Consider the following 13,905-nt stretch of genomic DNA (forward strand, 5'->3'; position numbering starts at 1 on the left):
GACTTGTGTGGCTTCAGAACTAAGTTGATGTTCTGACTTGCTGTGTCCATTGTACTGTATTTTCCCTCAATGAATTTTCCCAAACAAAGTACCATGATGAGCCAAAGCAGGAGGAAAAATACCCCTAGCACAATCCAAAATTCTAACCAAGGAGAAATGAGATAGGTTTCTTTGAGTTGATGAAAGAGTTCTGTTGCTTTGTCTTTAAAAGTCTTTGTTGCTGGCGTTACTTCAGGCTCGCTTTGATCTTCAGAAAAGTTATCGAAATTGATGAAGTAGCCAGATGCAGTTCTGTCAATTGGTGGAATTGTTTTTTCAATTTTCCTTTCATTAGCATATTCTGATGCTACATCATTGTAGACTGGTGTTTCTTGACTAACTGTTTCAATTTGGGTTTCAAGAGGCACAAGTTCCATGACATTGTTGTTGCATAGACCTTTTTTATTCACTGTAGGTTTATCAAATGTGATTAGTCTCTCAGTCTGAACCTCTTGGATTGTAGCAAAGTTTGGTATTCTGCTATTTCTTGGGAGTCCACTGGGCCTACTACTTATTATTGGCCACATGATTGTGGTTTTACCAGGCCGATGGATACAACTCGGTTCTCCTTTTTACCAGCAAGGGGCTGTAGTACAACTGATCTTGTTCCGTTGATTGCTAAGACAGGTACTGCTTTTCTGTAAGAAGTCTCAAATTCCTTCTTCACTGCTATTTTCTCTCTGACCAGATCCCCAATCTTTGGAATCCAGACAGGTCTTGCTGGGACAGGTGGTGTGTCTTCAGTGGTTGTTGGCTGCTGTTTTAACTTGATGTTGCTCAGGGCTTTTCTTGTTTCATTTAAGTCCTGTAAAACAGCCAAACGATCTTTGATGTCAAAGCATTTTTTCTTATCTTTTACCACTGAAGCATGACTATCTAAGTCCTGAACATACATTCTAGTTCCGAACAATAGTTCGTACGGGCTGAAACCTTTTAGAGAATTTCTTGGCAAGTTATTTAGACTACGTTGGACACTTGTTAAATGCTGGACCCACCCATCACCCGAACCTAATACCTTTGCCGTTATAGATTGCTTTATGTCTCGTTTTTTTCTTTCCACAACCCCGTTTCCCTCAGGATGGAAGGGACAAGAGAACCGCAACCCAATGCCCACGCTGGTCATGGCCTCCATATAAGCTCGAGAGCTAAAAGCAGGACCCTGGTCAGAATGAAGCATGGCAATTGCGTATGTGCCGATAAAGACTCGCAAATCTTTTATAACAGTTCTGGCGTCAGCCGAGTGCTGGGGCCACATTTTTAAGTGTTTTTAGTCTTAGAAATTAATAGGACGCTTGATTTTATGTATAGATAGCCTTATGCTAACTACAGAATGGGCCATGGCAATACTCCAGTTGGCTCGTTACTGCGGTCTCTGTTGGAGTCTGGACAGCTCTTCGCAAATCTATAATGTTGCAGGCTCATCCCCGGCCACCAGAATTCAGATTGTAATTCTGTCAGAGATTCCTTCATCTGTTTGTGCCTTGGACCTTCACCCATGTGTGCGTCTGCTATTAAAAAGATTCTACGGTTCGTGTTTGGAATTACCCTATCCCCCACTCCAGGGATTCGAGCAAAAGGAACGGAGTTTGCGTCAATGATGTATGTATAATTGAGTGAATAATTCACGGGTAGTGCTGCACAGTTGCCTTTTGAAGACGTTTTTACCGCCAACATGGTTTCCCCGTCTATGTATTTTTCTGAACGCTTTTTTGTGGCTACGGAAGCCGGTTTAGTTGCTTCCGCTGTGGCTGCATTAGCCAATGAATTCCCTGCAACGTGAACGCCATCACGTTGATGACTCAGAGTGTGTATCACGTGAGTCTTTTGTAGTTCTTTCTGTAAAAGAACTACCTGTTTCCAAAGCATTTTATGCTTGATTGTGGCACCTGTGTCATCTTTGTAATCATTTTGAACCCAGCTCTGCAACTCATTATTGTAAGATTTGACGCAGAAATGCGAATCGCACACTATTAGTGTCGGGAATTCACGTTCGGCATTTTCAAGCGCCATCTTTAAAGATCTGATTTCAGCTCGCTGAGCCGAACAGTTTCTGATTGATTCCGTTTTTGTTATTTTCGGTCTGAATTTACCGCACAGCCAGCGACCTTTAACAATCGCGCACGCTGCATTGTAGGATTTCTCATCTACATTGTAGTGCTGTACAAATCTGTCTGTATAGATTATACAAGAGTACTGTTGGAGAGGCAGAATTTCGATTGGCAGAGGATATTCTTCTTCATATTTCAAATCATTCAGTTTTTTCATGTTCGGGACATAATAGTATGTCACTTTTTCTGTATTAAGAGAATTTTCCCACTGTATCCATTTTGGATCTAGTGCCACTGTTTTTAGATTTACTGGGCAGAATAGCGCCTCGAAGGCTGATTCTGCTGTGAAAACAGTTATTCTTTTGCCTTGGGCTAGGGCTCGTTCTCTTGCTACAGCAGTTTGAACTGCCTTTACAGTATTTTCTGTAAGACTGAATGTTTTTTCTGCTTTTGTGTACAAATGTGTTTTGTTAGCTATTGGTATCGTTTCTCCTTCATTAGAGGTCAGGTACGTGAATCCGCATCTTCCTGGGATGACTCGGATTACAAGGTTGCGTGTATTGTCACGTGTTTCTAATTTTGTTTTAGCTAACATATCTGTTTGCAGTGATCTCAAAATTTCTGTGTGTTTTTGAGTCCAGTTGATTGGTTTAAAATCAGGTTTTATTAATTCGTAGAGAGGTTTAACTCTCTCCGCATAATTCAGAATGTAAGTTCTTCCGAATTTCAGGAAGCCTAGAATCGATTGTAAGTTCTTCAGCGTTTTCGGTGCTTGGAGTACAGTGCACTTCTCTAAGAAGTTGTCTGCTAGGCTTTTTCCTTCACTTGATAATTCGTATCCTAAAAATAAGACAGTTAGATGGGCAATTCGTGACTTTTAAAGTTGAATTTGTAACCCTCTGCTGCGAACCCAAGTATTATGGTGTTCACTCTTTTCAAGTGAGTATCCAAGTCGTTGTCTGTGAGATAAATGTCATCGACATAAGATAATGCCTCATCATCATACATTTGTAGTAACTCTGTTACTCTGGCTGAGAATAATCCTGGGCTATTCTTGAATCCCTGTGGGAGTCTACAGAAATTTTTCTGTGACCCCATTATTGAGAAAGCAGTCAAGTACCTGCTTTCCGGTGCAATATTTTGACAAAAGAACCCATTAGAAATGTCTAATGTTGTTTTGTATTTTTTGCGAACTATGTTATTCATTAGTGCCGCACTGTGCGAATTTTGTACTGCAAATGTTTTGCAACATGAGTTAAGGTGTCTGTAGTCCAAGACTAGACGATATGAATCGTCTGGTTTGGAGACAGGAAACAAAGGATTGTTCATTTGAGAGGTGCATGTTTCAATCACCCCTTGGTATTCAAGTTGATCTAAAATTTCCCTGACTTGTTTTTTAGCTTCTTGCTTAATTGGGTACTGCCTTTGTGCAGTAGGTTGACTTTTTAACTGAATTTTGTGAGGAGGAGAGTCCTCATCCCATCCTACATGATTCTTATATGATGCAGGTGCTTGAGCTACTGCCCATTTTCTTGCATATATATATTTAGTGTGAATTGGAATATGATTTGAGAAGGCAGGCATAATCATTTCTTCGCCATGAGGGCACTCCCTAACAAACTCTGGGGGCCAATCTTTCTCAGCTAACAGGATGTCATAGCCTTTTGAGAGGTTATCCCAAAATAGACCCCTTATTTTCCTAGTCTTATCTCCCTCTATACGCAATGTTATTTAGTATATTTTATGAGGTTCGCTAACTCTGGTATCTGCAGTTTCCACTTGAATGTATTCATTCGTGTCCACTGTCCCCAGATGATTCATCAGGATCTTGCGAGCTATGCTGATTTCTGCTGCGCTGTCTAGCATTGTCTGTGCCCACTCTCCGTTTTTCAGCTGTGTCCTCAGTATCCTCGGCATGTTTGATTACTTTAATACTGGCTACCTTCTTTCTTGGAAATTGTAATTTTTTACTTTGAGCAGGTTCCTTGTCTTTGGACTTGGCGTGCTCTTCCCTGTGTTCTGACCGTCCTCTTTTTTCCGATTTCTGCGAAAAAGATCGAGAGGGACGTGTATTAATATCTTGATATCTATCAGGCTTTTTCAAATTATCCCTATTCCTAAGGTTGCATCTTTTTTCAGAGGGCTCCCTTTGGGGAGACTAGTGTTCTCGATTAGGAGTTCTTTCTCTCCGCCGAGGAGACCTTCCTCTGGACTGGAAACCTTTTTCTTTGGGAGTGGATTGTTTATTTCCATCCCAGCTCTTTTTAGGAGTGTTTAGATTATTTTTAATAAATAATTTTTCAGGATTTTCAAGTAGTTGGGGTTTTACTGGTTTCCCACCCAAACTATCTCTACCTAGTTCTCCATAGCATTTCTCTATGATTCTGGCAAGCTCAACAGGTTGATCTGTTATATCTGTTTCTTTCAATTTTTGGCGGATCGCCACAGATGCTGCTTCTCATGTTGGCTAGTAATATAGCCGAGACCTGCTTGAAGTCTTTCAGTAACTTCATACCAAGAGTTAAAGCAGGTTCTGGACCGTATTCATTCTGAATTTGTTTTAGCACATCTGGTATTACCGCCATGGATGGAACACCATGTGTTTTTGTGTAAATGGAAGCAAAGACTGTGCCCCAAGTGTCACAGTCCTCCACATGTGGTGCGACCCCCATTGGAAGGCAGATAGTCAGAATTCTGTGTTTCTCAATAGGGGTAGTATTCGGGAATACTGCCTCTATTTGAGTTATTTTCTGTGCCAGCCAGAATGGAATTTTTTCCCGTTTTGCGGGTGTTTTTCCCAGACATGAATGTATGTTCTGTGGTGTAATTTTATTTGTGTTCCCCTGATGAGTGGTCAGCTGTGGAATATTAACAGCTGGTTGGACTGTTGCAGTCCGCATTACATATTGGACTAACTGTCTGTGAATTTTAATAAGTAATTTTAGCTGTGCTAAAAGTTCTTCGCGTGACATTTTATCAATGTCTGGATGTGGTGTGTAGCTGGCTCGAACCGGCCACGTTGCTCATGGTCTACCTAATGGACAGAGCCTGGTGATGTGATCATTATGTTTTAGGGCGTCTTTAAACCAGAGCAGGTGCTCTTGGTAATTTAGCGGTATTTCAATATCCTCGAAAGGAGTATATTCTTCTGGTGGTTCCTCTATTTTGTAATAGTGGAATTCGTGTGTTGTAGCGTTTGCCGCTGGAAAGTATATCCATGAATAGAATACCTCTGTCTGCCGATATTCGTGTGCCTTTATCACGAAAATGACTGTACCACCTCGTGATGACAGTACGATTTCTATAAGTTTTAAAGTTATAGTTTTTCTTATGTTTGCCGGGATGATAATTGCACCCGGTTCATTAAACCGTGTAACATCGAAACCCCGTTGATTCGCATCTACTGCGGTTTCAACTGTTTCTTTGTTGTTGCCATGTTCTGACATTGTTTTAATGAAAGCTTGCAGAGCAGTTTTCAAGGAGACAAAGATTAGGTGCACAATATTTTGGAACACTGTATCTTTCAACGTTGACTAAATCAAAAACTCTACATAGGAATCTCTTCCTACTAAGTTCCGGCGGATTTTAACCTTTCACCCACTCCAGACGTCTATTGGAGTATTTACGGGAGAAAGGGTCTGTGTGAAAAAGCACGACTGAGTTACTCTAACGTCTTGCATTAGTTTTATCGCCTTTCCAAACGTTGGGCGCCATGTAGTGTAGTTCCTATTTTCACTATAGGCCCTGCGCATTGGAATAACATAAACAGCAGTTTAGACGTAGGACTGAGGTCTTCTAGGTCTCTACTGACTATGTTAGTCTTAATTTAGGTTTGCGCCAGCTAGCTCAGAGGTCACTGGAAACTTTCTTGACTGAATAGGAAGTGATCAGCTTCCCTGGCTCAGACAAGAAGGGATTCAGCTTCCGACAACCGCATAAACATGACAACTTTGCTCCCTCAGAATAAGAGTCAATCTCTAGAGTCGTGTGAAACAATTGACAGCTATTTCACTCAGTCAGTTGTGCAGATTTAATTTCACCAGGGTGCAGAGAATAGAGAGACAGGCGTTTTCAATAAAAGATATTATTTATTGAGCAGTCTTCCTTCTCATGCAAGAGAAATGAATTGCCACAATTGCAATACTTATTATAAAGTAAAATACGTACAGTAAAAGGAGTATTATGCAATAATACTGTAAAAGCATTGATATGGTTTCTTAGCCATAAGATACTTTAAAATGAATAAAATATATATACATATATATACATAGGCTAACGTGCTCAACTGGTGCTTCTAAAATACGCCTACCCCGGTGTACCTGACCTAAGCCTAATACTTGGAAAGGAGTAAGTAAGTCGCAGTTTAAGTTAAGTAGGTTTGTTGCCAAGGATCTGTTTAAGAATTCTCTGTAAGGGTTTAGTCAGCACTGTACCTTGGGAATAGAATGTAGGAGGTCTTGTATCTCCCTCTCAGGACCCGATATCCCAGTCACCCGCAAGGGTAGGCTGGAAACGCCGGAGCTGGATTTTCTCAGCAGGAGAAAAGACAGCGTCTTTCTCAGCGCGTCAAAGAGGAGGGGCAGCGTCCGTGGGCTTCTCGCTTCTGCTGGGCTCTCGGAAAGTAGATTAGCTGCTCTGCTCCAGAATCACCACTGTGTGTTTGCTTAAGGCAACGTTGGTATATTTATACCTGAAAGGTGCCGAGTTTGACGTAAGGTTTGGACATAAGACGTCAATAAAGATGTCACTAAGAACTGGCCGTTCTTACAGTGCTCGCAGGAGTTCTATTACAAATCAAAACAAAGCAAGCGGGGCTTTCCCAGGTTGCTGATGGTTTGGTGTGTCGAAAGAACTCGGTGTGCTCTCTAGGAATCTAAGGAAGTAGCTTCTGCCATGCCTTGGGCTGCAGGGGCGATTTACTGAAATATGGATCTGATTATTTTGCCATTATAGGGATATTAATAATTATAGCCGTATAGGGGCATAGGGTCACAATATTGAATTGGGTTCCTAGATAAAACACATCACTGTGACTTGCAAGGACATATGCAAAGTGCAATGCACCTTTTGTATATTCTAACACAGTGTTATGCAGTTACAAAGCCGGTGATTTTGCAAATTAAAGACTGTGTGAATTCAAAATCATCTGCTACACAGGGGCCCTGGTTCAGTGGGACATTGTCATTAGGTTACCTGTGAAGCACCGCTCCTTCTAACCAAAGGACAATTAATTAGAACATTGAAATGTAGAGAGCTTCATTGAAGACAATGGAGTAGCAGCGACCCATATAAACTGATGTAGGCCTCAGTGCTTAATTTGTGCCAGAGCCTTCCGGTGCTTAGCACCAGCACTTACATTTCAGGGCCGGGTCTACACGGGTCTGCACGACTGCATGTCACATATGACATGATGTTAGCTTACTGACTACGCGCAGAGTGTCGTCTAACTTCTCGGTCCCCCGAGTCCCTGGTGAGTGCTTAGGTTAAGTTACTGAGTGTGAATGTGAGCCGGAGTCCTGAAGACGGCATCCATTGAGCAAAGATTACTACTTACTGCATTGATGATATATGTGATGGCGTCATGGCTGCCCTTAATTCAGTGTTGCTGTTGGTGGGCGGGAGTCAGACATTGATTGGGCTGTGCTGGATTTGGTTGTACGCCCTGCGCTCAGTTTTATTTCCGATTGCACATCCGCTCCCCACGAGTCATCAGCCCGACCACGTTGTGGGCAGGCAGCGCTGCAGTAGCAGCACTAGGAGGCCTATCAGGTACTAAAGGCAGTGCCCCGCAGCCCCAGGCGACCATTAGTGTAACCGTAAGGAGTACCAAGCACTAAGTTATCATGCAATGTCCTGTCCGTTGCCGAACCAACGCATGCTATTTTTTTTTTTTTTTTGCGTGGTGACACGACCGCGGTAGCTCGATGTCCTCTCCACAAGAGTCGGCCCAAGGAACACATTAAATAGAGCAGAGCCCACATTCTGGCCCTTGGCACGAGGAGACCATTGATAGGTGAAAGGCAGGGTGGAGGGAGCCAGGGGGAGGGGAGGTGGCTGAAGAGCTGTGTTTACCAACAGGGTGCCCAGATCCTACTGGCCCACAAAGCTGGTTGCTTCAAACCGGACTGGCATGCAGATTGGAGAAGAGCCAGTCACAAGTCGGGTGCCAGCCTCGCCCGTGACTGACTCTGCCCCACTACTGCTGGCCTCAAGTGTCTCTGGCTTCCCCGCCCTTAGCGACTGAGTGCCAGAGACGCTGCTGACCTGTGTGAAAACGGCGGAATGTGGGCAGAGGCCATCCAGGTGTGTAATAGAAGGGAATGCAAACCTGCAGGATATCTTTCAAAGTTCTGTGGGAAAAATTCATATTAATGTTTGTTAATAAGAGAAACATAATGAGGTCAGTGCATCAAACTGCTCTCACCACAATTACTTTCAACATTCCTGGAGAACGATATCATAAACTAAATCGGGTCTCTGTGTCCTCTTCACGCACATCTGTCTGCAGCTAGGGTTTGTGAAGTCGTGGTCTGTGCCTCCCTCACACACTGCCCCTCCCACACATACATCTTTCATCAGCGTCGCTGTGGATGTTCACTGTAGCACCTCTCTCCTTGCCCCCTCCCATTATTAATTCAATATACATTAAAAATGACTGATACCTGCTCCTCAAGCCATTCTTATAGATTTGGTGGCTTGGAATAGTTTCTACTGTGACACTTGTGTGAGTGTGATGGTTATTAGTTGTGTTGTTACTGTCATTGGCAGCGCTGGCATGGGCAATGGGTGGTGCCAGCTGGAGTAGCCTCCTGACGAGAGCCCCGGCACTTCTCTTATTACAAATTAAGCACTGGGCCTGCTGCTCTCAACATTTCAAAGTTCTAATACACAGCCTTTGACTATCTCTTTCCCCTGCCTTTCTAAAATATATGGAGTGGGCAGGGGAAAGTGAAAGGCAGAGGCTGTGCTGCAGGGCACACCCGAGCCTTCCCCTCCCCCTTCCGTATCTTACAGAATTACTTGAGCCTCGGAAGGAGGGATGGGGAATGCTCCTCAGCTCCTCGATCTCCATGGCTTGGTTAAACATGAATAAAGGAGTTTAGCCGAGCCCATGCAGAACCAGGCGCTGACTTCAGAACCAGGGGCTGACTTCAGCCAACCTTTAGTAGCTTTTTCTGTGGATTTTCAACAGCGAACAGCCATGGCCCTGCACTTGGCTGTTAGCTGTTGAACAATCACAGCAACAGCTGTGACAGAAAGGTTTTGGAGCCGCAGGGTTTTGAACTCCCTCAAGCTCCAAGAACCCTTTGTTTTTTTATAATTAGGACACTCTACCCTCAAGGGGCCTAATGTTCTAATAGCGCCCTATAGCCCTCTGCAGCAGGCTGTACCAGCCATTAAAGGCCCGTTTCCTTCTTAAAGGACCTCCCTCTCCTATAAGGGCTGTTATAGCCCGCTACGGTGGGCAAGAAATCTATATTAGAAAATTGGAATGTTGAGAGCTCCATTGAAGAAATTGAAGTGTCTTTGTGCTTATAATTGCTGATATAAGCCGTCTGCTCTAAAATTCCAATGCGTGTGTTTCTGTTTCCCTTTTCTAATTCCGAAAAGTATACCCCCAGTGGGTGGAATGTTCTAATCGCCTTGTAGCCCATCTGCCTCTGGCTATACCGGTTGTTAAAGGCCATCTCCCTTGTTATAGGCCCTTGCCTACAGCTCGAACCTATAACTTGATTTCAGGGGTTTTACAACCAGGCTGTAAGTCTATAGTGAAATTCTAAATGGCGCAGAGGTTTATAGTTCTGCATATCTAAATGAGAGGTAAGAGAGGAAGTAAAGGCTTTCTGGGCTGAAGCTGCTGGCTATCTGTGACCTGCTCTCTGCCTCCTCAGGCAGTAGGTGGACAGGCTACACTCTGGATGAACTTTGCCAGCTTTTTCCAGAGCAGAGACTATGAACTTCCCACTGGAGTGTTGGAGGAAAGCAACCTTTATCCTGCTGTAATAAACTCCATTACTCAGACGTGCCCATAGATATGCTATAAAAAGCATACCCCTGAATCCTAATTAGAATTTCTCTTGTAATATGCCTTTGTGAATAAACACAGGGCTTCATTAAGATGGATGGAAAATAGAGTTAATGAGAAAATGTTAGCAGTCTAGGGGGCGGGGGAAGGAGCGGAACCCGCTGTGCTAATGGGAGTTTCCTCTGCTTTATTGAACGCAGAATCGGTTCTTATTGAATTGCTGTAAGGCTGTAAAAATATCAGATTGATAAAAAAAAACTGTTAATGGGAACGTCTGCCAGCCCCTTCCATTATATAGATGTAGTCTGTGTTTAAGTGCTATGTGCATTAAAAAACGCACATTTGTATTGCATACCTGGGCGTCTATTTATTTATTTAGTCTTCACACCCATTGAGGCCTCTTTGCAGTTTTTCCGCTTTAAAATAGTTTTAACTGTAACGTGCACATTGCTTCGTGCATCTGTGTTGATGATCGATTTGTCATGCTAATTTGGATCTCATTTGCAGGCTGACAGCACATTGCAGTGGCCACCTCCTGCCAGAGTTTAATGGGATGAAGTAGTATGGGCAATTAAGTAGGAAATCCTGGCTGGTGTAGCAGTGCAAATCTGCGCTTTCAGGCAACAGTGGCAACTTCACCAAACTTCCTGGGTCGGATCACAAAACATTTTTTCATAATGCAAATTCATATCCTTGGTGGTAAGTTGTTGCGGTACTTGCTACTAAAATATTTCACCACTGTATTGTGAAAACAGGATTCTGGAGGTGGTAAAGGTTATCAAAACATCTGTGTACATTGGCTGTGTGAATTTTCAGTTGAGGTGGGGGATGTGTTTGTCGCTTCTTGTAGTGGTAAATTTCTGTGCTGCATTCCTTCAGCGTGATTTTGTGTGTTGTACAGCAATTCTTATGTTGCGTTCTGTTTTGACTGCTTGTGATATAAGCTATTTATTATATTTGTAATTGCGTTGTTTTGTTGTGTTGTGTTTGTTACTGTCTTTTATTTTGTTGGCCACTAAGGCTATATCAGCCAATGATGCTACATTTCCAGCCACCAACCATTTACCACTGTCTAAGCTGGTAAAATGGTGTTGCTCTTCATCTACTTAAAGCATCAGTCGGTGAAAAGCTGTAGTCAACTGTCATCTCGTGCAATTTGGCATTATGCTGGTTATGCGAAATTCCAAAGATTATGCTAGTACGGTACAACACTTAATTAAGTGCCCTTCCCTGTAAAAATGTAGAGTGAGTGCACGGGAACAATGCAAACAGCCAGAATGTAAGCAGCTGTAGTTTCTGCAGCTTGTGTTTTTCGCGTAATTACGCAAAAGCAAATTAAGAGAATTTATAACCCACCGGTAGTCTTAATTTAGCAATTTCAGTGCTTGCTTTAAGTGATAAGGCCGATTATTAACTTTTACAGCATCATTAATATGTTCATGTGGAAGGAACATAATGTCACATAACGTGATATGGCATAATATGCTATATATGACATGACATTTGTTATTATTTGTTATTAAAGTACTTTTAGAGCGCACTATCACCGATTGGTTGCTTGGCGCTTTGATCAGTGATAACATGAACATAGAGGGAGAGAGTTATGAAAATGCTTGTCTGAAAAGCCAGGTCTTCAAGGCTTTCCGGAAAGAGAGGAGGTCTTGACAATTCCGGGACTCCATCGGGAGAGAGTTCCACAAGCAGGGAGCGAGGGTGGCAAACCTACGACCTCCTGCACGCTTTAAGTTGAAGGTAGGCGACTGCAGGAGGTTCTGATGGCGTGAGCGTAGGTTGCGGGACGGGGTGTATTTGGAAATCAGATTGTTGATGAATAGAGGGCTTTTACAGTATAAGGACTTGAAAATTATGCAGCCAGTTTTGAAGGCACATCGTTGGGCCACCGGGAGCCAGTGTAGTTTCCTGAGGAGGGGGGTGGCTGCCTGGCGCCTGGGTTGGTTCAGAATTAACCTTGCGGCATGGTTCTGTGCCATCTGGAGTCGCTTAACTAGGTAGTTGGGAAGACCTAGATAGATGGAGTTAGCGTAATCCAGATGGGATAATACAGTAGCCATCACCACCTGGGTGAGTGCCTCGGGTGTGAGCAGGCGACGTACCTTCCGAATTTTCTTCAGTTGGAAGAAACACTTGGAGACCACTTGACCAACTTGAGTTTTTAGAGATAAGTCCCGATCCACAGTAACTCCTAGTGTTTTAGCTGACAGGGAGGGTGTTGGGGCTTGGCCTAGTTCAGAAGGCCAATAGTGCGGGCCCCAGTGCTTGCTGCTATCGCCAGTCAGGACTAGTTCCGTTTTGCCCGGATTTAATTTGAGCTGATTCTGGTCCATCCAAGTTTTGATGAACCTCATGGTGGACTGGAAGTGCCGTATGGAGTCTTCGGTGTTATCGATGGTGAATAGCAGCTGTAAATCGTCTGCGTAGTTGAAGACTCTCACCTGATTATCTCTTAAGGTCTGGATCAGAGGGAGAATGTACAGATTAAATAGGTGAGGAGACAGGGAGGAGCCCTGTGGCACTCCGCAGGTGATGGCCTGTTTGGTGCCCATTAAGTCACCTAGACGCAGAGTTTGATTACGGTCAGTCAGGAAGGATCTCAGCCAGTCGGCTGCTAGTTCCCTGACGCCGGCTTGTTCGACACGGTCGACCAAGATGTTGTGGTCGACCGTGTCAAAGGCGGCCGAGAGGTCCAAGAGCACCAGGGCTTGCGGAGAGTGTCTGTCAGCACAGTCTCGCAGGGTGTCCAGAACTGTCGTGACTACTGCTTCGGTAGAATGAGCAGGCCGAAAGCCTGCCTGATGAGGGTCGAAGCAGGAGGATCCCTCAAGGAAATTAGATAAACATTTGGCCACATGTGCCTCAAGTACTTTTGCCAAATAGGGCAGCAGTGAGATCGGCCGAAAGTTGGCCTTGCAGGCAGGGTCTGCCCCCGGTTTTTTTAGGAGCGGGATGACTATGGCTTCTTTAAAAGCTGTGGGGACTAGGCCAAGTGTCAAGGATTTGTTCAAAATAGTAAGGGCAGGGGCAGGGTGGGTCAGGAAACACTCTTTTAGGATGTGGGGCGGGCAGCTATCTGAGGGAGCTCCAGATTTTACTCTAGATAGTAGTTCCCAAAAATGGTCCTGGGTAATGGGTGGGAACCTGCTCAAGGTGTAGTGGTTCGGCTTGATTGACATGCCAGAAGTGAGGGGGGACACTGGTCGAGGAATGCTGGCTTTGATGTCCAGTATTTTGTCGATGAAGTATACGTTAAGTGAATCACATAACGACTGGGTAGGGATGATCTTGGGTCGGACTGTATCAAGGTTTGTAAGTTCGTTAAGGATGGAAAAGATGTCTTTAGACTTATTTGTGGATTCCAAAATTTTAGAGGAAAAGTAGGATGCTTTGGCCGTCCGGATGGCCATCATGTATTCTTTCCTAGCTTCCATAAAGATTTTTTTTAAGTCAGGGTCGTACTTCCTACGCCATTGGCGTTCTAGTTGTCGTAAGGTCAATTTCCTTGCTTTTAAGTCGGTGGAGAACCACCGATTGGCGTCAACGCGTCTTGCCCGTTTGATTTTTTTAAGAGGGGCATGGGAATCCCTGGCCGTATTGAGCCAGCTGGTGAGCGAGGAGACCGAGGAATTGATCTCATCATGAGTAGGTGGGATGGTGTTGGCTAGTGACTCTAAAAAAGCTGGTTTGTTGATTGAGTTCCAATTCCTGGCTGACCCACCACCGACAGGTGCGGCAGTGGTCACAGGGGAGATGCAGAGGTTAAATTGCAAGAGGGCA

Source organism: Lissotriton vulgaris, chromosome 12, assembly GCF_964263255.1.
Source record: "Lissotriton vulgaris chromosome 12, aLisVul1.2, whole genome shotgun sequence".
Lineage (NCBI taxonomy): Eukaryota > Metazoa > Chordata > Amphibia > Caudata > Salamandridae > Lissotriton > Lissotriton vulgaris.